This window comes from Drosophila takahashii, chromosome 2R, assembly GCF_030179915.1.
Source record: "Drosophila takahashii strain IR98-3 E-12201 chromosome 2R, DtakHiC1v2, whole genome shotgun sequence".
In the NCBI taxonomy this organism is placed as follows: domain Eukaryota; kingdom Metazoa; phylum Arthropoda; class Insecta; order Diptera; family Drosophilidae; genus Drosophila; species Drosophila takahashii.
This window is the reverse complement of record NC_091679.1, coordinates 16774737-16797678: the sequence shown is the minus strand read 5'-3', so window position 1 is coordinate 16797678 and position 22942 is coordinate 16774737. Positions and strand designations below refer to the sequence as shown.

Genomic DNA, 22942 nt, shown 5'->3' with positions numbered 1-22942 from the left:
TTAAAATACGCCGAGAATGATTCGTTTGTTTGCCATATGCGCGTTTCAAACTTCTTGCGCAAAATAATGACACTCTCCTTTGCAAGAAACGCCTTTTCCATTGATATCAACAGGGTGTCAACCTTCTCGTTTACGAACTCTGGTTTTGAGTACACCCAGACTTGTGCCTCACCCTTTAGTTTGCTGAATATAAGAGATCGAAGTTTATTTTCGGGTGCGTGTCATAACGCCCGGTGTCATAGCGCCCGCGGGCGCTATGACACACTAAAAAGTGTCATAAGACCCGTGGGCCTTATGACACTTTTACGAGTGTCATAACGCCCTTTCAAAAAATGTCATGGTGCCCCCGGGCGTTATGACACTTTTTAAAGTGTCATAACGCCCGCAACTTCTAAAAAATTCTAAAATGCATTTTGAGTTAATGAGAATAGCGATAAGAGAATTACTTTTTGTTGTAAAGCCCATTCGAATCAATGAGATTACCGAGAAGAGAGTACCGTTTGTTATGATACCTTTCATGCTTTTTCATATTTTAGTCAGTTAAACATTTCAGGAGTTATGTTCCGGTTCTGATTCAGAAGATGTGGAAAATACTTTGCAGTTCAGCCAAATGGCTGACGTGCTAAAATGTATTATTTGCATTGATAGGCCGCAGGACGTAGTTTTCCTTCCATGTTGGCACTTCAAAATATGCTTTGAGTGCTTCAAAAATCTGGAACAGCGTTCAAAAAACTCTCTAATGCTCTGCCCGAACTGCAGCCAGATAGTTGAAAATTATTTACAAGTATTTCAATAAATTGTTAAATAGACCGCAGACAAAAATTTTTTTTCTAAAAAATCGCGCTATTTTTTTGAAAAAAAATTTTTGCCTGCGGCGTTTTTTCTCACTACAAATACTTGACTTCTACCACATTACTCATCGCTGAATTATTATACACAACTGATTACTACATTGCCTCTATGTTACTCGCACTTACAAGTATTTCAATAAAATGTTATAAAGGGCGCAGACAAAAATTTGTTTGAATAAAAGTGCAAGCCGCATTATTGTTTACTGCGCGCGCTCAACCTGAATACGACTTTTTTACTTATATAAATAATCTAAACTAATATAAAATTGGAACTCTAAAAAAAGGTCAGCAGAAAATTTCACCCAAAACGGACATAAAAATCTAAAAAAAATCACATGAATTACTAAAGTATTAGTTAAATATATTTTTTTCCTGAGGGCGTTATGACACTTTCCTGTGTGTCATAAGGCCCTCAAAAAAAGTGACATAGCGCCTGCGGGCGTTATGACACTTTGAAGTGTGTCATAAGGCCCACGGGCCCTATGACACTTTTGAGTGTGTCATAACGCCCACGGGCGTTATGACACCGGGCGTTATGACATGCACCCTTATTTTCATTCAATGCGTACGTCGATTTTAGCACATTTATGTGCGCATGCCTCACACTAACACTCGTTTGGCCATCGAAGTTCGGTAGCATTTCTTTTATACTTTGGAATGAAATTTCATCATCTTTTGAAACTTTTCGTGAATCCGCTCCAATAGCAGCTCTCAACAAATCTTTCTCTCTTCGCACCAACTCTTTTTCCAAATGCATTAATTCCAAGTCTCTAGCCATTAATTGTATTTTCGCTCTTTGAAAATCGTTTTCGTTTTGCAAAATCGTTCCAATTTTAGTATATGTTCTGCCCGATTGGGCGAGTTTTTGTTTTATTTTAAAGTCAATAGATCAGAGCTTAACTTTGCCGTACAGATCAATATGATTGGATAAGTAATGGCAACGCAGCATCTCGACAAAGATGAGAAATGTGTTTTTTGGTCGACTGTAAGTTGGCTGTATATATCGTAAAAACTCGAAATAAATCCGTCAAAAAATCATAATGGGTACAAACTTCAAGTTTACATTCTACCGAATAAAACAAGCTGTATATGGCCCGAATCCATGGAAAATGAGATTTATGGTGGATTTTTAAAGTTCGGATTTTTCAACTTTTTTCGGTTGACAAAGTCCAAATTTAAGATTTATCATAGGCGGCGACATGTAAACAAAAATTAGTGGTGATGGCAGCCGGTTTTACTTTACTTTAAGGGGTATAAAAATAAAATTGAGTTATCCCATTTCATTCAATCATTAAAAAGTCGTGCAGTGATGTATTTCCTGATTTTGGTTGAAAAATTCAACTTCTTCTCTTTTAGCTTGGCAACATTATCATTTTTATACCCTTGCAGAGGGTATTATGATTTCAGTCAGAAGTTTGCGACGCAGTGAAGGAGACGTTTCCGACCCCATAAAGTATATATATTCTTGATCAGCATCACTAGACGAGTCGATCTAGCCATGTCCGTCTGTCCGTCCGTCTGTCCGTCTGTCCGTCCGTCGGTCCGTCCGTTTCTACGCAAACTAGTCTCTCAGTTTTCAAGCTGTCGGGATAAAACTGTCCCAAAAGTCTTCTTTCTATTGCAGGTAGTATATAAGTCGGAACGAGCCGGATCGGACAACTATATCATATAGCTCTCATAGGAACAATCGGGAAAAAAAATGTAAAACAAGAAAGAAAGCAAGCTTCGGCCAGCCGAAGCTTATATACCCTTGCAGATCGTTCCTATTAACTTACAAATCGCAAAAATTTTAAATTTCGTATTATTTTAATATTATTTTATCTATCCTCCCCTATTGCAGCTATATAATATAGTCTTCCGATTTTTGTTAAATTTAATTCAAAACTCTGAAATATTAAAAAAAAAATCATATCCTAGAGTATAAGAGAATACAATAAAAACCAACGGAGCTATAATTTGTTTCCAATTAATTTCCCATTAATTTTTTGATCGTTCCAATGGCAGCTATATGATATAGTCGTCCGATTTTGATAAAATGAAAATTGAAATTCGGAAATATTTAAAAAGAGTCATGTTCTAGAAGAGAATACAATAAAAACCAAAAAAGCTAAAATTTATTTCTGTGTAACTTTCCCATTAATTTTCCGATTGTTCTTATGGCAGCTATATGATATAGTCGTCCGATTTTTAAAATATTTTATTCGAAATTCTGAAATATTTAAAAAATAATATTTCCAAGAGTAGAAGGTTTTATTTCAAAAAGCACCGAAGCTAGAATTTTTTTAACGTTTCCTTCCTATGGGAGCTATAAGATATAGTTATCCGATCCGGTTGGTTCCGACTTATATACTACCTGCAATAGAAAGAAGACTTTTGGGAAAATTTCATCGCGATAGCTTCAAAACTGAGAGACTAGTTTGCGTAGAAACGGACGGACAGACGGACATGGCTGGATCGACTCGTCTAGTGATGCTGATCAAGAATATATATACTTTATGGGGTCGGAAACGTCTCCTTCACTGCGTTGCAAACTTCTGACTGAAATCATAATACCCTCTGCAAGGGTATAAAAATTATATCTTGGGTGTTTTTGAACCTATAACATGTCATTTTTTATCTAATTCTGAATTTCGAATAAAATTTTTTCAAAATCGGACGACTATATCATATAGCTGCCATAGGAACGATCGGAAAATTAATAGGAATATAATAGGATATAAATTATTACTTCGTTGGTTTTTATTGTATTCTATTCTACTCTAGGATATAACTCTTTTCATATATTTTAGAATTTCGATTTTAATTTTATCAAAATCGAACTACTATATCATATAGCTGCCATTGAAACGAACGCAAAATTAATGAGAAATAATAGGACAATTAACATTTTTGCAATTTGTAAATTAATAGGAATTATCTGCAAGGGTATATAAGCTTCGGCTGGCCGAAGATAGCTTCCTTTCTTGTTGTACATAAGGCCTAGTACTCACTTCAATCAAAAAGCCTACACTCAAAAAATTATTTTTTCTTAAATATAGAAAAAAAAATTTTTTTCTGTGCTTTAAAAAATATTCTATAAAGAGGGAAAATTTTCTAATCTTCAGAAAAATGTTCTAATCTTCAAAAAAATTGTCTATTAAACGAGTTTTTTTTTAATTATACCCGTTACTCGTAGAGTAAAAGGGTATACTAGATTCGTGCAAAAGTATGTAACAGCTAGAAGGAAGCGTTTCCGACCCCATAAAGTATATATATTCTTGATCAGGGTCACTAGCCGAGTCGATCTAGCCATGTCCGTCTGTCCGTCTGTCCGTCTGTCCGTCTGTCCGTCTGTCTGTCTGTCCGTCTGTATGAACGCTGAGATCTCAGAAACTACAAAAGCTAGAAGGTTGAGATTTCCCACACATATTCTTTGGCTTCCTACGCAGCGCAAGTTTATTTTAGCCGAGCGCCACGCCCCCTCTAACGCCCACAATCGCCCACTAACGATTTTAAAATGGGTCCTGCGCCCACATTTTTAAAGATTTCCGAGAAGTATAAATGCAATTTTGTTGTGTATAGTTATACCTATCGAAATGTAGAAGACATTTTTCAAATCGGACCATTCATTAAAAAGTTATACGATTTATAAATTGTCAACATATATCTATCTCCCTCGCACTCCCTTTAGCTGAGTTACGATTATTAGTCGGGACACCAACCCGTCACAGCGTTCGCACTCCCTTTAGCTGAGTGACGGGTATTAGATAGTCGGGACAACAACCCGACTATAGCGTTCTCTCTTGTTTTTTCTGAAATACAGAAAAATCAATTTTTTTTCTAAATTATAAGGTTTAATTTTCTAATATTCCTTTCTTTATTTGAACGTTAAAATCGCCATTGATTTAAAAAAAAAGACTAAACTTTTCTAAAAATAAAAAAAAATTGCCATTAAAATTATAAATATTTCTACATAATAAAAATGTTGTTTTTCTAAAAACAGAAAAAATGTTTGAAGTTTTTTCTAACATTTAGAAAAAAAAGTGTGATTTTAAGAAATATTTTTCTAGAAAATAAAAAATTTAAACGTATTTGATCAATTTTCCTTCTAATACACTTTTTAGAAAAATGTTTTTTTAGCTCAAGAAAAAATCGCTATTAATCGAAGAAAATTTCCGGGATTGGTAGCCTAGGGGTCTAACGCGTGCGTGCATGCATATGTTATTCAAGCTTGCGGCTGCAAGAGAGAGTTCAAACCCACGTCGAGACGAAAAACTCATGGTGTCTTTTTGTTTTTTTTTAACACTAATATTTACATATTAATAAATAAAATTTATTGCGTTTTTTTTTACTCATGAATAATTATATTTTGATAAAAATGATGTTTAAGTTTTTCAAACTTGAAACACTCAATTACTGTTACTATTGAACCATAATAAATATATAAATATTAATATTAATCAATAAATATTTAAAAGCAAAACTAAATGAACAACTAAAGCTAATAACTAGAAGAGAGCCAGATCAATTTGAGTAAAAATAGGAGAAAAAAATGTGAATAGACTTTGTGCAGCGCCTCATGTGATGCTTCCGTGGCGCAGTTGGTAAAGTGCTTGACTGCAAAATGTGAGGCGAACGGTTCGATTCCCGCGTTCGGTGACCAAGATGTTTTTCTCAAAATAGTAAGTTATTGGGTTTTTATATTTATAATTTGTAATTTGTACACTCATTTCAGTTATTATTACAGTTCCAATTTGAAACCACCCATGTGCTCAATTAAAGGAAATTCAAATAAGGTGACAAACAAGAACGAAAAACAAGAAAGGAAGCTAGCTTCGGCCAGCCGAAGCTTATATACCCTTGCAGATCATTCCTATTAATTAACAAATCGCAAAAATGTTCAATTTTCTAATATTTCTCATTAATTTTCCGATCGTTCCTATGGCAGCTATATGATATAGTCGTCCGATTTTGATTAAATTAAAATTGAAATTCGGAAATATTTAAAAAGAGTCATATCCTAGAGTAGAAGACAATACAATAAAAACCAAAGAAGCTAGAATTTATTTCCTATTACTTTTCCATTAATTTTCCGATCATTCCTATGGCAGCTATATGATATAGTCGTCCGATTTTGATTAAATTAAAATTGAAATTCGGAAATATTTAAAAAGAGTCATATCCTAGAGTAGAAGATAATACAATAAAAACCAAAGAAGCTAGAATTTATTTCCTATTTCTTTTCCATTAATTTTCCGATCGTTCCTATGGCAGCTATATGATATAGTAGTCCGATTTTTTAAATAATTAATTCGAAATTCAGAAATATTTAAAAAATAACATCCCCAAAAGTAGAAGGTAATATTTCAAAAAACACCGAAGCTAGAATTTTTTAAAGTTTTTTTTTTCCGATTGTTCCTATAGGAGCTATAAGATATAGTTGTCCGATCCGGTCGGCTCCGACATATATACTACCTGCAATAGAAAGAAGACTTTTGGGAAAGTTTCATCCCGATAGCTCAAAAACTGAGAGACTAGTTTGCGTAGAAACAGACAGACGGACAGACGGACAGACGGACAGATGGACAGACGGACAGACGGACAGACGGACATGGCTAGATCGACTCGTCTAGTGATGCTGATCAAGAATATATATACTTTATGGGGTCGGAAACGCCTCCTTCACTGCGTTGCAAACTTCTGACTGCAAGGGTATAGAAAAACAAGGGTATAGAAAAACAACACAAAGGCCGTGGCGTCACAGAAACAACCGGGTATAATTCCGAAGCCCGAAAATAGATTTTTGTAGTTTCTAAATGTGAGAAATTTTTGTTGTTACTTAAAAATTATTTGTCTATATTTAAAAAAAACCGTATTTCTATTTTTTAGAAAACCTTTATTTCTAAATTCTGATAAATAATTTTTTACTTCCAAACAAAATATATCTAAATTGCAGTCTATTTTTTTTTGATTTTTAGAAAAAACGTCTTTGATTTTAAAAACCTACTTTCTTTAATATAGACAATATCGCCAGTAAAGCAAATTCATAGGCGATTTTCTAAAACCAAGGGCGATTTCAGTCGATTTTTTTTTTTGGGTGTACGAAATGAAAGTCTCCATACGAAATTTTGATTACGAAATTTTTCGCCTGTCATTTTTGTATAGAATATTTATTTTCGTTGCCTTTTTGATTGAAGTGAGTACTAGGCTTAAACGTTTAAAATGTTGGGTGTTGTTTTTCGTATGAATTTAATTGTATTTAATTTGTTATTTACATTTACAGACTGAAGATAAGAAAAACCTAAAGCCAAAAAGCACCGATAGTATCACATCTTTGATATCCTCCTGGAATTTAAGCCCGGTTCCAGAAACCGGTGAGCTACTTCAAAATCAACAGGTAATTGACAAGTTCAGAATATGGGAATCCAATTTAAATTATAGTTTCTAGCATTTACTATACGACGTTAGTCATGACGGCGACGCACAGTGGGGTGAAAAAGCCAAAAGTCTGCCTTAAATCAGCGGAGCCCTATAGCGAACATCTTTTGATGGGGCATTCTTAAAGGCAATTAAATATGTAAAAAAACATCATAAGGTGAATTTTTTTAGTGAAATTTTTTTGTTGTAGAAAATTTTTAAGAAAAAAAATTGTTTATTTAAGAAAATAAATATAAATAAATTAGTTATAGGGTTCTAAGTTTCCCAACATTTTTTTTAATTTAACTTGATTTTTGAAAAAAAAAAATTATTCAAATCGGTCAACTATAACATATAGCTGCCATATAAACGCTTATTACAAAGGGGAATGTCTCGGTTATATTTCAATATTGGTTCATATAAATTGGGATTAAGGCATTATTTATCATTTTAGCTCTATGCTTACTTTTTTTTAATTGGTCAATGATATCTTATAGATGTGGGAATAGGTCTGGCAGCCCCGTTCAGACCAACCCATCTCTAATCAGCTGAAATCAAAAGAGTTTTGGCGAAGGAGAAAAGAAGTATTCAACGAGCATTAAGAACGAGAGAAGCGAAGGAGCAAGACGTGCGAATTAACGAAGAACGCGATCAAATTATTAAAAATCGAAGTTAATCCGAGAAAGACGAAGTAGAACGACGTGCGAAATAAAAAAGTTAACGACGACGCGATCTAATTATCAAAAACGCAGTTTAAACCGATTTAAGTTCATTTAAATACCTGAAACTGATATCAGAATTACTTATCACTAATTTCATTTCAATAAAACTATCATCTTATTATAATAAAACACAAATAGTGGGACTTCTAATTTAAAAAGGAAAACCAATCCCACAAATATGGGGGCTCAACCTACGTGAAAAGTGTTAAGTAAAACGACGAAAAAGTGTGCTAGAACCAAAGATTTACAACGACGAAGACTGTGGAAACAGAAAAGAAAAGCTTGGAAAAACGACGTACGAGTGTGTGAAAACGACGCCACAAATACCACGACAATCTGCACTATTCATATGCTTATAACGACGCATAAGTGTATTTAAACGACGAGTACAGACCGTGAGTGTGAACGACGAATACGAGTAGAAGGAAGAACAGCAAAGAAAAACTTGCGAAAAGTGTGCAAAAAATTGTTTCTGCAACCATGACGACCCTTGCTGATTTTGATTCGGTTTTACAGGCGTTGAGATCAGAAAAAAAGAAGAATGTGGACCTTTTGCACAAATTTGTGTACGAATACGACGGTGATCGGCATAATCGAAAACGACTACGTGGTTTCGAAGGCTTTGATTTTGTGGAAAGTGATGAGCTCTTCAACCAGAAAGTGTCTTACGTCGCGCAAAATTTGTCAAACAACGACCTCGCCATAATTTGCAACATTTTGGGCTTGCAACACGACAAAAATGATCTGATGCTGCACATTTTCCGAAATTTGCGTGTGGGAAAACTACTAGAAGATGCTGATGAAGAGGATTCCGATGACGATGAAAGAGACGAACAAGAGGAGAATAACGAAGACAACGACGAGAAAAGTTCAAACGATGAAGACGACGAGTTTCGTTCAGTACGCAGCAACGCAGAAAAGCAGGCAAAGAGGAGCAACAAAAACGAAAAGGCTGGCACAGTGGCGTCCAAGAATAACGATTCCGCTTCGGTACAAAGTTTCGGTGTGAATTCGCCGCGATTTTCCGTAAACTTCCGCGATGTCGAAGATTCTATTCGACCATTCAGTGGAGATGATACTCTTGCAGTTGAGGTTTGGGTTTCCGATTTCGAGGACATGGCTTCCATTATGTATTGGGATGACCTGCAAAAATTCATTTTCGCGAAACGTTCTCTTAAAGGCCTCGCTAAAATGTACATTATGAGTGAGCGTGGTATCAGAAGTTGGCAAATGTTGAAAGTCGCATTGATCAAAGAGTTTAAAGCCGAAGTGAATGGTGCTCATTTACATAAGTTGCTATCCGAAAGAAAGATCAAAAACAATGAAAGTGTTCAAGAATATCTTCTTAAAATGAAAGAAATGGCTTCTCGTGGAAGTGTAGACAACAGTGCACTTATGCAATACGTGATTGATGGCATCAATGATTTGAGCGTCAACAAATCGATTTTGTACAACGCTAAAGACTTGAAGGAGTTCAAGGAAAAGTTGAAGTGCTACGAGAAAATTCGTGAAAAATCCGGAAAGCCTAAATATCAAGAAGACAAGTCGAAATACGCGATTGGCAAAGACAGTGCAGGCCAAAAAGACGTGTCCGTGCAAAGAAAGGTGAATTGCTACAACTGTGGTGCAAGTGGCCACACATCAAATCAGTGCCCTAATCGAAGCAACGGTCGGAAGTGCTTTAATTGCAATAATTATGGACACATTTCTAAAGACTGCCCCACAGGCAAAATTGAAACGGTTGAAACTCCGAAAAATACGCGCAAAGTATCGGATGATAAACTATCGATGTGTAAAGAAATTCGTATACAGAACAACAAGTACACAGCTCTTATTGACACAGGCAGCAAATACAACATAATGAGTGAAACAACGTACGTAAGCTTGAATAAACCTAAATTGAGTGCTGTGAACATTTTTCTTGTCGGTTTCGGAAACAACAACAGGGTGAAACCATTCGGTTCGTTTAAAGAGAAATTCGAAGTTGACGATCAAGTGTTTGAAGAGAATTTTCTAGTTGTTTCTTCTGACTTTTTGGACGTACAAGTTGTGTTAGGCGCAGAATTTTGCAACAACGCTGAAATTCTAATAAATCGTGACGGAATTAAAATACAAAGCCGAGAAAACCATGACTCCGAAAGTGAATTAAGTTCGCTAATGAAAATTAACGTCGAAAGTGCCGAAAGTTTTAACATAAACATTGACGAGAGTGCAACCACTGAAGCAAAACGCGAAGTTTACGAACTGATCAAGAACTATAAGCCGACGAGTACAAAAACAACAAACGTTGCGATGCGTATTGTGTTAAAAGACGATACCCCCATACACTCGGGCCCGCGTAGATTCGCATTCTCCGAGCGGTGTATTATTGACGATCAAATCGAGCAGTGGCTCAAGGACGGAATCATCGAGCACTCTGAGTCCGAGTACAGCAGTCCGGTCGTACTAGTCAAGAAGCGCGACAACACAACTCGACTCTGCATTGACTACAGAAGGATTAACAAGGTAATAGTACGAGATATGTTTCCCCTTCCCTTGATCGAAGACCAATTGGACCGTCTGCAAGATGCTCACGTATTCAGCACGCTGGACCTCAAAAATGGATTTTTCCACGTAAACGTCGATATCGAAAGCCGCAAGTTCACGTCCTTTGTAACCCACAATGGCCAGTATCAGTTCCTGAAAGTCCCTTTTGGCCTTACGAATTCTCCAGGCGTATTTCAAAGGCACGTCAACGCCATTTTCCGAGACTTGACCCGATCTGGTATCGCGATTCCCTATGTCGACGATATCATTGTCCCAGCTACAGACGAAGGCGAAGCAGTCGCGAATCTCAAGACAGTCATCAAGCGCTGTGAAGACTACGGTTTGGTGATCAACCTAAAGAAATGCTGTTTCCTCAAAAAGCAAATCGAGTTCCTAGGTCATAGCATTGAAAACCAAAAGATTTGTATCTCAGATGAAAAGACGAAAGCTGTGACGAAGTTTCCCTTGCCGACAAACCAGAAGCAACTACAAAGCTTCCTGGGTCTGGTTGGATACTTCCGGAAATTTATCCTGAACTTTTCAATCATAGCCAAACCTTTGACCGACCTGATGAAGCACGACGCCAAGTTTGTTTTCTCTGACAGGGAGATAGATGCTTTTAACATGTTGAAGACTCTGATTACCCAGAAGCCAGTTCTCAAGATTTTTCATCCGCAGCACGAAACAGAGCTTCATACAGATGCATCGATTGATGGTTTCGGAGCAGTTCTGCTTCAAAAGTCGCCCAATGACAACCAGATACACCCGGTGTACTACATGAGTAAGAAAACGACAGACGCAGAAAGAAAGTTTTCCAGTTACGAGTTAGAGATCCTGGCAGTGGTAGAAGCATTTCGAAAATTCCGAGTTTACCTTTTAGGTATGCATTTCAAGTTGGTCAGCGATTGTAATGCTTTTACAAAGACGATGGAAAAGAGGGAAATCTGTACTCGAGTCGCACGTTGGATCCTTGCACTTCAGGAGTTTGACTTTGAAGTTGAACACAGATCAGGGACACGCATTCGTCATGCAGATGCTTTAAGCCGTTACCCTGTAATGATGATCTCCGACGAAAGCTTGCACAGCAAATTGAAGAGTGTTCAATCGCAGGACGAGGAACTAAAAGCTATAATTGACATCCTTGCTGAGAAAGCTAGCCACAACAATTTCTTCATGAGATCTGGTCTGCTGTACAAATTGGTGAACGACGATGAACTGATAGTTGTACCACCAATCCTTCAACGCGAAATCATTCGCCAGGCTCATGAAAAAGGACATTTTTCGGTAAAGAAGACGAAGGAAATCATCGGAAAGGAATATTACATTCCAAAACTTGAAGACAAGATTCAACGACAAATCAAATGTTGCATTCCATGTATTGTCCTAAACCGCAAACTGGGGAAAAAGGAAGGAGAGTTGCACCCATTGCCGAAGGAAGCGGAGCCGCTTCAAACATTTCACATCGATTTTTTGGGACCTCTCGAATCGACTCACAAGGCATACAAGCACATTCTTGCTGTCATCGACGGGTTTACTAAATTTTGTTGGCTGTATCCCACAAAATCAACATCTTCCAAGGACGTTATCACCAGACTGGAAGCTCAGAGCGCAATATTTGGCAATCCTGCACAAATAATATCCGATCGAGGCGCAGCGTTCACTTCAGACGACTTCAAAAAGTATTGTGAGAACGAGGGTATTGAACTGCATGCAGTTACCACAGGAGTTCCAAGAGCAAACGGTCAAGTTGAACGCCTCAACGCCACAATTGTATCCGTGCTCTCCAAACTGTCTATAGATGATCCCAGCAAGTGGTATAAGTTTGTGAACCAGGTTCAGCAAACAATCAATTCGACGTACTGCAGGAGTACACATACAACTCCATTCGAGCTACTTGTAGGCATCAAGATGCGCACTAAAACTGACGTTAAGCTGAAGGAAATGATCGAGCAAGAACTAATCCAAATGTTCCAGGACAATCGAGACGAGATCCGTAAAGCTGCCAAGCAACAGATCCTTGTCATGCAAAACGAGAACAAGCACTCGTATAATCTCAGACGTAGACCAGCAACAACATACAAAGTCGGCGATATTGTCGCTATCAAACGCACTCAGCTTGGTGGTGGGCTTAAGTTGAAGCCTAAGTACTTGGGTCCCTACTGTGTAACCAAAGTCAAGCCTAAGGACACTTACGATGTGGTAAAAGAATCTCTTTCCTCTGACGGGCCAAGATGCACTACCTCTTGCGCCGAATATATGAAGCCATGGATGCAAGTATTCTCTGACGACGACGACGCTACATTCGGGACGAATGTTTAGAAGGATGGCCGAGTTGTGGGAATAGGTCTGGCAGCCCCGTTCAGACCAACCCATCTCTAATCAGCTGAAATCAAAAGAGTTTTGGCGAAGGAGAAAAGAAGTATTCAACGAGCATTAAGAACGAGAGAAGCGAAGGAGCAAGACGTGCGAATTAACGAAGAACGCGATCAAATTATTAAAAATCGAAGTTAATCCGAGAAAGACGAAGTAGAACGACGTGCGAAATAAAAAAGTTAACGACGACGCGATCTAATTATCAAAAACGCAGTTTAAACCGATTTAAGTTCATTTAAATACCTGAAACTGATATCAGAATTACTTATCACTAATTTCATTTCAATAAAACTATCATCTTATTATAATAAAACACAAATAGTGGGACTTCTAATTTAAAAAGGAAAACCAATCCCACATAGATGTCATAGAATCAATCAAGGAAATATAGCATATTTTCAAAAAAAACTGGTAGAAACCGGTATTTATTTCATATCTGTATTTTTAGTAAAATAACATAATTTAAAATTTTAAACCCAAATTTGTTTATTAATTTATCATTATCTTCATCAATACCTTCACATAAGTAAAATATCTTCATGATGTTAGGGCGCGCGGATAGCCAGGGCTGACGATATTTCAAATTAAGAACATTTCTTGCTAACTTAAACTGCGGTTTTCTCAGAAGAGGCACAAAAGAGCAGGCTAATTTTTTCAGAAAATGTAGTTAAATATCTAAACTTAAAAAAAAAAAAGAATTAAACGGGGATCTAGGGTGTAACACTACTTTACGTCCAAAAATATCCAAAAAATCCCAATTTTTTTGGACCCCTTTTAAAAAATTAAAAAAAAATAATAATTATGTATCTAAAATTTTTATTGTTTTTTTAATATTTTAAGAATTGGTTGCTCTTAAAATTTCAATCGTTACATATATAACTTTGGCCCTTGGGCGCTTTCAGAAAAATTTCAAAGATGTGTAAAAATACCTTTGTTTTCTTATTGGCTAAAATTATGTTTCGAAAAATCCACTTTATAAATCTGTAGTGGGAGAACCATTCATCACAGATCACTCTTTCCTTTTGATTTGTATAGAGAATTCAATTGTTTTTAAAGTTGCATTGCAACATTTTGGAAAATCTTAAAAAAAAAAAAACATTTTGGCAGGCTTTTTGTTCTAGGCGCCCCACAGTGCGACGCTGCAAATGCTACAGAGCGTGATGTCCAAGCCCCGCAATGACTAACTATGGATTAAATATAATAATATGGACACAATTTAGATAGCAAATCCTTTGAGGTTAAGCATTTCCTCCAGAATCGTAACATTGACATTTTGTTAATCTCAGAGACTTATTTTATCAGCCGTTCGTTCTTTCGAATCCACGAATATGCTGTGCACTGCGCCAACCACCCTGATGATAGAAATCCCGCTGCTGATATATTTATCTATCTATGATGACATGATAGGCTAACTAACTAGGCTTTTACCTCGGGGCTCGGATGTTAGAAGTTTAAGTGCCAGGCTTACTGCTGTGACTGAAGATAACCCTCCGCTTGTCACTACGGATGACGTTGATTGGTATGCTCAAGCTTCCATCAAGCTTCCCCTCCTGCCTATTCCTATTCTTCGAAACCTGAAATTGCAGACTTGTACTGCGCCGCGTTTGGATGAGGACAAGGCATACCCTGGACTTGGCAAGGTATGAGGGCTGCCGTGTCAAAACTCAGAAAAGTTCTTCGATTGGCCAAATCTGAATTTTTTGTGAATCATCTCAGTGCCATGGGATGGGGGCCAGCCAGGATCATGGGTTTGCATTCTGGAAATGCACACGAAATCTGAAAAGACAACCTCTTCACAGGTTTTCTCTTAAACGAAGCGACAGGACTTGGGATCACAGTGATTCTGAAATAGTAGATGTATGGCAGATGATCTGGAAACCCGATTTACTCCGTTCGATTTCGCAACAGACCAGAAAGTTCGAACCACAATTTTTAGGTTTGTACTCAGTTTCGGTCCTCCTGTTGTTGTGCGACCAGTGGATGTGGAAGAGGTCCGTGATCATATTAAGCGATTGGTCCTAAGAAAAGCTCCTGGCATGGACAAGGTAAATGGTAAAGTTGCAAAGTCACTACCCAACTCTGTCATTGCGCAGCTCTGCCTTCTCTTTAACAGATTCTAGATGCCTTAGGGCCGGTTTCTCGAGTCCCGGCTAACATTTCTCGAACAGATAAAGTCCCTGCTAAGGCATTTTGGCTTTCTCGAGCACCAATGTGAGAGCTAACTTTGACAGGGACTCGGAGTCCCTGTTAAGCGTTTTCGGCTCGATAGAATGACAGCTGATTTCCCAAAGCCAACTATGAAGAAGAAACGAAATCACAGCTGACTTTTCCTTTGAATTATACCCAAACATAATCGAAGCAAGCCATTTTTTGCGCTTCACAGCACAATTCTGTGCGTTAACAGCACTCTGTAATTGTTTCTCGTTCAGATAAATTAAAGTAGTCGAGAAAGCGGATTTGCTTTTACGAACTGTTTATCTGGTATTTAAGTTTTTCGAACAGATAGCTATCAGGGACTTTGACAGGGACTCGAGAAACCGGCCCTTAGAAGGTAATAAATATTTCTCGGCTGTTTTTCTTGATGTCAGACAGACTTTTGACAGGGTTTGGCATAAAGGTTTATTCTACAAATTAATGCAACTATTGCCTGAGGGACTCTGGAAGCACATTGTGTCATTTCTGGACAATAGAATGTTTGCTGTTGACATTCGTGGACATCTGTCTGGACTACGTCCAAATTCGTGCTGTTGTCCCACAGGGAAGAGTCCTTGGCCCGGTTCTGTACACAATTTACACTTCGGATCTCCCAAACCCAGTGGTTCGTGGTACTCTTCTTGCGTCGAGACATTCTTGAACGAGCTTATATGTTGGGCCTCTCGATGGAATATTGCGCTGAACGTTGATAAAACGCAACACGCCACCTTTGATCTTCGACCTGGCCGATCCTGACTTAAGCACGAGCAGAAAGTAACGTACCTCGGTGTTTTCCTAGACCACCGTCTATTGACCGTGTCTGTGGGTCAGCAACGACGAAACTGGACAAATGGACTGGCTATTTCGCTCATATAGCGGATTAGCCCTTTAGGCCAAAGTACGGCTCTTTAAAGCCATTTTTCTCCCGACCCTAAATTGTGTTTTCAAAATTTTGTTGTTGTAACTTTTCTTATCCAATTAGTCTAATAGTACAATTATAACACTGTGCAGCATTTTTAGTGCTTTTTAAATTTACCTATATGGATGCTATATTTTTCGAGTCGTTACGAATTCCCAAGTTAAACTTCCCCGACGCAAGAATTCTTAGCAAAAGGACCTCAAAGTTCGAAAAATGCAGAAAATGGCCAACTTTCCGGAGTTCTCAGAGGCAAACGGATTCATGGTTTGATTCGATGTTAAAGTTTTTTAAAAGATACACTTTTTATCTTTCAAGCCCCATACTTAAAATAATTTTAGGATTTTTTTTAAGGCATAAATAAATTCCAAAAAAAATATTGTCAAAAAACTTAAAAACATACAGCTGCGGTAAAAATAGTAGTCGTGTTGCCGCCCTGTGTTTTTAAAAGTTTGTTGTTGTAATTTATCTTCTTCTGTTAATATTGTATTGATTATAAATTAGACTACTTGGATAAGAAAAGTGACAACAACAAACTTTTAAAAACACAGGGCGGCAGCACTACTACTATTTTGACCGCAGATGTATACTTTTATGTTTATACCCGTTACTCGTAGAGTAAAAGGGTATATTAAATTCGTCCAAAAGTATGTAACAGGTAGAAGGAGGCGTTTCCGACCCTATAAACTATATATATTCTTGATCAGGATCACTAGCCGATCCGTCTGTCTGTCTGTATGAACGCGGAGATCTCGGAAACTACAAAAGCTAGAAGGTTGAGACGCAGCGCAAGTTTATTTCAGCGGAGTGCCACGCCCCCTCTAACGCCCACAATCGTCCACTAACGATTTTAAAATGTGTCTGGCGCCCACACCTTTAAAGATTTCCGAAAAGTATAAATGCAATTTTGTTGTGCATATTTATACCTATCGAAATGTAGAAGACATTTTTCAAATCGGACCATTCATTAAAAAGTTATACGCAATCAAAAAAATGTTATATATCCATCTCCCTTGCACTCCCTTTAGCCGAGTTTTCGAATGAAGAGTGGAACCAGATTGACAACGCTCAAATGTCTGGCAACACTTGCGCACAATCCAACCGCACAAATTTGGCACTGTGGATGAAGTACCAAGACAAAATTTGTCGCTACCTGCGCTAGCATAAGGACGAGTAAACTATTTTTTGTTTATCGCTCCGTTGTCCCGGAAGGCAAACTTAAGTACGGACGAAAAACGGCCCTAAGGGTTGATATAAATTTTGAAACTACAAATCAGACTGCCTTACAACGCGTTAAGTGCTTAAGGAAAACTGACTAAAATGGATTAAATTCTCACTTGGACCGTCGAAACTGGTCGACCTCATAATCTTTCACTACCTTGATAGCGCAGATCTTGGGTTTAATTAATTTGTTTGCTCTGCCCTAGATACCTTTGTCCCCGTAGTTTTCGTTGGAAACTCATTAAAGCCTCCTTGATTCTCCAGGCATCACTGTGGACGGCAGTCCACCTAGTGACGAAGCGCACCAGGAAAGTGTGCGAAGGCGAATACAATATATATTCAGGAAGAAATGAAAATCTGCTGTAAAAACTAAAGGATTGCATACTTTTTTTTTGCACGCTGCAATTGAAAATGCATGTGAAGGTAAAAAGGCTGGAATAGTATGCTAGTGCGGGCCAAATGAGAAAATTTTAAAGGTGTATTTAATAACGAGTGGCATAATCTTTAGTCACAAATGTTGATATCAGAACTTTTGTATGTTGAAGGTGCGATCGTCACTAGTTTTTTAGCTCGTTAGGAGGTGTTTTTATTTGATTTTTATACCCTTGCAGAGGGTATTATGATTTCAGTCAGAAGTTTGCAACGCAGTGAAGCAGACGTTTCTGACCCCATAAAGTATATATATTCTTGATCAGCAAACTAGTCTCTCAATTGTGAAGCTATCGGCTTGAAACTTTTCCAAAAGTCTTGCAGGTAGCATATAAGTTGGAACCGACCGGATCGGACAACTATATCTTATAGCTTTCATAGAAGAAATCGGAAAAGAACGTTAAAAAATTCTAGCTTCGGTGTTTTTTAGAATATTACCTTCTACTCTTGGGGATATTAAGTTTTAAATATTTCTGAATTTGGAATTAAATATTAAAAATCGGACGACTATATCATATAGCTGCCATAGGAATGATCAAAAAATTAATGGGAAAGTAATAGGAAATAAATTTTAGCTTCTTTGCTTTTTATTGTATTTTCTTCTACCCTAGGACATGCCTCTTTTAATTTAATTTAATTTAATTTTGATTTTATCAAAATCGGACGACTGTGTCATATAGCTGCCATGGGAAATTAATTGGAAACAAATTATAGCTCCGTTCGTTTTAATTGTATTCTCTTCTACTCTGGGATATGATTTTTTTTTAATATTTCCGAATTTCGGAATCGGACGAATATATTATAAAGGGAAGGATAGAAAATCTATGATAAATCTTAAATTTGGACTCTGTCAACCGAAAAAAGTTGAAAAATTCGAACTTTAAAAATCCACCAAAAATCCAATTTCCCATGGATTTGGGCCATATCCAGCTTGTTTTATTGGTAGGATGTAAACTTTAAGGGGGGAGATACATATAGAACTGCAAATTTGTCAAGTTTTTCATGATTTTTTTTAAACAATAAGGGTTTGTGCTGGAAGTTTGCAACTTGGCATCTTGATTACATAGTTCTTATATAATTTAAACCAATTTTATTTTTTGTTGTATCTTTTAAAATGGCGGCCGTGGGAATTTTTTTGTCAGGCCTTTTTTAAAAAAAGTAGGCCAGCTGCGGATCGTCTACAGGTCGCTGTGTAGATCCGATTTTTGTGAAACCAAATTTATGTTGTTGAGAAATAATGTAGAAACTGTCTGAACCTAACTTACTATTCTATGTTCTCAAAAACTCTGGTTGAGCACTCTTTTAAAGTCAAAAATAAATTTTTTTTCTTATTATACCCCTGCAGAGGGTATTATAATTTTGGTCAGAAGTTTGTAACGCAGTGAAGGAGACGTTTCTGACCCCATAAAGTATATATATTCTTGATCAGGATCAATAGGGGAGTCGATATAGCCATGTCCGTCTGTCCGTCTGTTTCAATACCGTTTGCGAGCTCAGTTTAAAAGCTAGCGCCTTGAAACTTTCACAGTCGTCCTAAAACATGATCAAGTTTGAAAGCCGACCCAATCGGACGTCTATATCCTATAGCTCCCATAGGAACAATCGGATATAGCTTTCACAAAATGAAGATATTTCGCTCAGTGTAAGAGCTTTTGACATGAATCTTATTCTTTTACGCATACCATGATCAGGGTAAAAGCGCGTGCCGATCGGACGTCTATATCTTATAGCTCCCATAGGAACAATAGGGTGAAAAATTTTAAATTTTTATTTTTTTCAATTATAGAATGTTTTGTTGTTTATTAATTCATGTTGCTATTTTAGTCAAGTTTTCATTAGTGAAATCTGCAAGGGTATTAAAACTTCGGCTTGCCGAAGTTAGCTTCCGTCCTCGTTTTTCTTGTTGTTTTTGCTTTACAAAAAATACTTCAACGTACAAATTTCTACATAAAGTAGGTTCAGACAGTGGTCGATTTCATTACAAACATTTCCGTTAAAGCAGCATGATGATCGAAGCATTACTTTTTGAGATACACGATCCGCAGCTGAGAAAAACATGGTTTCGAGAAAAACGCATTTAAAGTAATGAAATATATCTACTGCACAAGGAAGATGGGTGCCAAAACAATTCGAATTTCTTCGTGAAACTTTCATGACACATTCTTAAAGAGTTATATTACCAATTTAAATAATAAAAAAAAAAGAATTTATTTTGTTTTCTATATGAATCTCCCCGTTTAAGTTTGTACCTATTATGAATTTTCAACGAATTTATTTGGAGTTTTTACGATAAACTGCAAACAAAAACAAGCAAGAACGCTATAGTTGGGTGCCCCGACTATCAGATACCCGTTACTCAGCTATAGGGAGTGCGAGGGAGATGGAGATATAAACTTTGATGAGCCATAACTTTTTAACGAATGGTCCGATTAACAAAATTTCTTCTTCATTTCGATAGGTATTGATAAGCAAAACAAAACTGCATTTTTACTTTTCCGAAATATTGAAATTTTTAAAATCGTATATAAGCGATTGTGGGCGTTAGAGGGGGCGTGGCACTTGTTTGAAATAAACTTGCGCTGCGTAGAAACTCCTAGAATCTGCATGCAAAATGCCAATCTTGTAGCTTTTGTAGTTTCCGAGATCTTAGCGTTCATCCAGACAGACAGACGGATATGTCTAGATCGACTCGGCTAGTGATCCTGATCAAGAATATATATACTTTTTAGGGTCGGAAATGCTTCCTTCTAGCTGTAACATACTTTTGCACGAATACTATATAAAATTTTACTCTACGAGTAACGGGTATAAAAACATTTTTCATCTGTGTCGAGCTGCTGCGCTGCGCGCTGCACATCACACCAAGATCCAAGGATTCTTGCCGCAGCTGTAAAGGTTGACCATTAATATTATAGAATGTGGCGAAATTATATACAGATTTACTGTAAGTAACATAGAAGCACTTGTTTATATTTAGAGGAAGCGCATTTCGACTACACCACGAGCTCAACGAATTAAAGTCTGTTGAACCAATTGTGAGTCTGTCGCTATTTTATTAGACTTAAAATTTTTAAATAATCTGCATACAGTAGACACTCTGAGGATAGACAGAACTTCATATCAATTATGAAAATTATGAAAAGCAGAGGTCCCATAGCACTCTCCTGAGGAAGGCCAGAGGTTGCCAAATAGGAATCAGAGAAATTTCCATTAATATTCACTCTGTAAAGCCAGTAGGGTACTGTGGCTAACTTTTTCGAAGGCTTTCGCAAAATCAGTGTATATTGCATCAACCTGAGATCGCATATTAAAGGCATGAACGCAATAGTTGCTGAAAACGGCAAGGTTAATCGTGGTTGACCGACCTGCTATGTCTGCTATGTTTAAGCAAGAAATGATAATTTATGGGCAACAATGCGCTCGAAGAGTTTAGCGATATTACTGATCTTTGCTAAAGGCCTGTAAACTGCAATTGGCAATTGGCTTTGGCCCTAATTTTAAGATTGGAGTCACGGATGGTACACATAGCACCTCTATACAGTGTTTCAGAAAGTAAGCCGGAATCCCATCGCAGTCCGGAGTGTAGGAATCATTAACGTCTTCAACAGCCTTATGAATATTCTCTTCTAGCACGATTAAAATACCTAATTTTAATAGAGGAGTGATTGCATTTAAGGTTTGAGAATCAATCCAGGCTCCTGTTGGCTCAAAATTAGCTTTGAAATAAGAAGCAAAAAGTTACAAATTTTATTTATTAAGTTATAATTAGATTTAGGCCAAACTTCATTGAGGTTTTTGTAAAAAAAATTTAACCAATCAAATGTGTCTTTAAATCATATTAAAAAAAAACGATTTCACCTAAAATCCGATGTCTAGTCATAACACGACTCCAAACTGACATGCGATAAAACTGATTCCCAATTAATGGCAGATATCTCATTTCTGATGGAACAGAGGCTGGTTTCATTGAAAATATATCTAGGAGAATGTTCAGCTGAAGGCTCAAAACTATAAAAGACTATACCCAGCAGCAATGGCCTATGATGGATGTCACAATTGCTTATAGGTTATACTAAGGAATACTAGGTCTAAAATGTTATGTAAGTTATTGAATATGTTATTGACTTGTCTAGCTATACCCGGAGCGACCTCGTTCGCTTAAAATTAGTTTGGAGTTAGGAAATTTGGTTTTATTTGCGCGTTTTTTGAAAACCTTTGTGTAAACAATCTTTGTGGAAGATCCTTCAAGAGAGAGAATCAGAAGGCTACTGGCAGGGATATATAACAAATGAATGTGATCTAAGTAAAAGTAGTGAATTTTTATACCTTGTATCAGTTACAATGTTATCGCTGCAATTTTAATTTGCGCACAAATGTACACCTGTTTGTAAATTGGAATTTGTTGTTTTTAAATTTGATGTTTTGAATGAAACGAAAGCATTTGTACACACACGAAAAGATTGACATCCCATGCAATCAATACAATATTACCAGGAGAAGAAAAATTACAACAACAAACCTTTTAAAACACAGGGCGGCAATACTACTACTATTTTGACCGCAGCTGTATGCTTTTATGTTTTGATGTTTTTTTGTATGTTTTATGTTTTTTTGACTATGTTTTCTAAAATTTGTTTCTCCCTTAATGAAAATCCTAAAATTATTCCAAGTATGGGGTTTGAAAGATAAAAAGTGTATCTTCAACATTAACTTTAACATCGAATCAAACCATGAATCCGTTTGCCTCTGACAGCTCCGGAAAGTGGACCAATTTCAGCATTTTTCGAACTTTGAGGTCCTTTTGCTAAGAATTCTTGCGTCGGGGAACTTTTTGGAAAACGCAGTTTAACTTCGGAATTCATAACGAATCCAAAAATATAGCATCCATCGAGGTAAATTTAAAAAGCATTAAAAATGCTGCACAGTGTTATTGATCGAAAATCATATGATCGGGGCAGCAGTTTAAGTTTTTAAAATTCAAAACAAATTTTAACTTAAACTGCCCTTTTCCTCTCCCCCTACCTACCCTACCCCTTTCTCGCCATCTGCTTTCTGGGTTTCGCTCTCTCGGCTGGATATCGAAATTTCTTTTAGATTTCTAATTAGGCCCTTTCAAGACCTAAAATTCTGCAAAATCAAAATTTTGAAATTCCAACCACTTTAGAAGTTAAACTTAAGTAAATCTAATGACTTTTTGCTCTAAATATGGATATTGGAGCTGTTTGGGGCCACTGGGGGGACATGTCGGACCTTAGTGGGGACCATACTGTGAAAAAATTTGGCTGCTCTAGCCTTTTATAGTTTAGGCTGTGGTC

General features: G+C 37.0%; 1 protein-coding gene across 1 annotated transcript in view; it reads left to right on the top strand.

Moving 5' to 3' along the window:
- LOC108054920 (guanine nucleotide exchange factor DBS) overlaps nt 1-22942 on the top strand; it is a 253926-nt gene that overhangs the window by 71468 nt on the left and 159516 nt on the right. The window contains exon 2 of the mRNA XM_070212541.1: nt 7114-7227. The gene's annotated coding sequence lies outside the window, so the exon portion shown is untranslated. The remainder of the gene's footprint in view (nt 1-7113; nt 7228-22942) is intronic.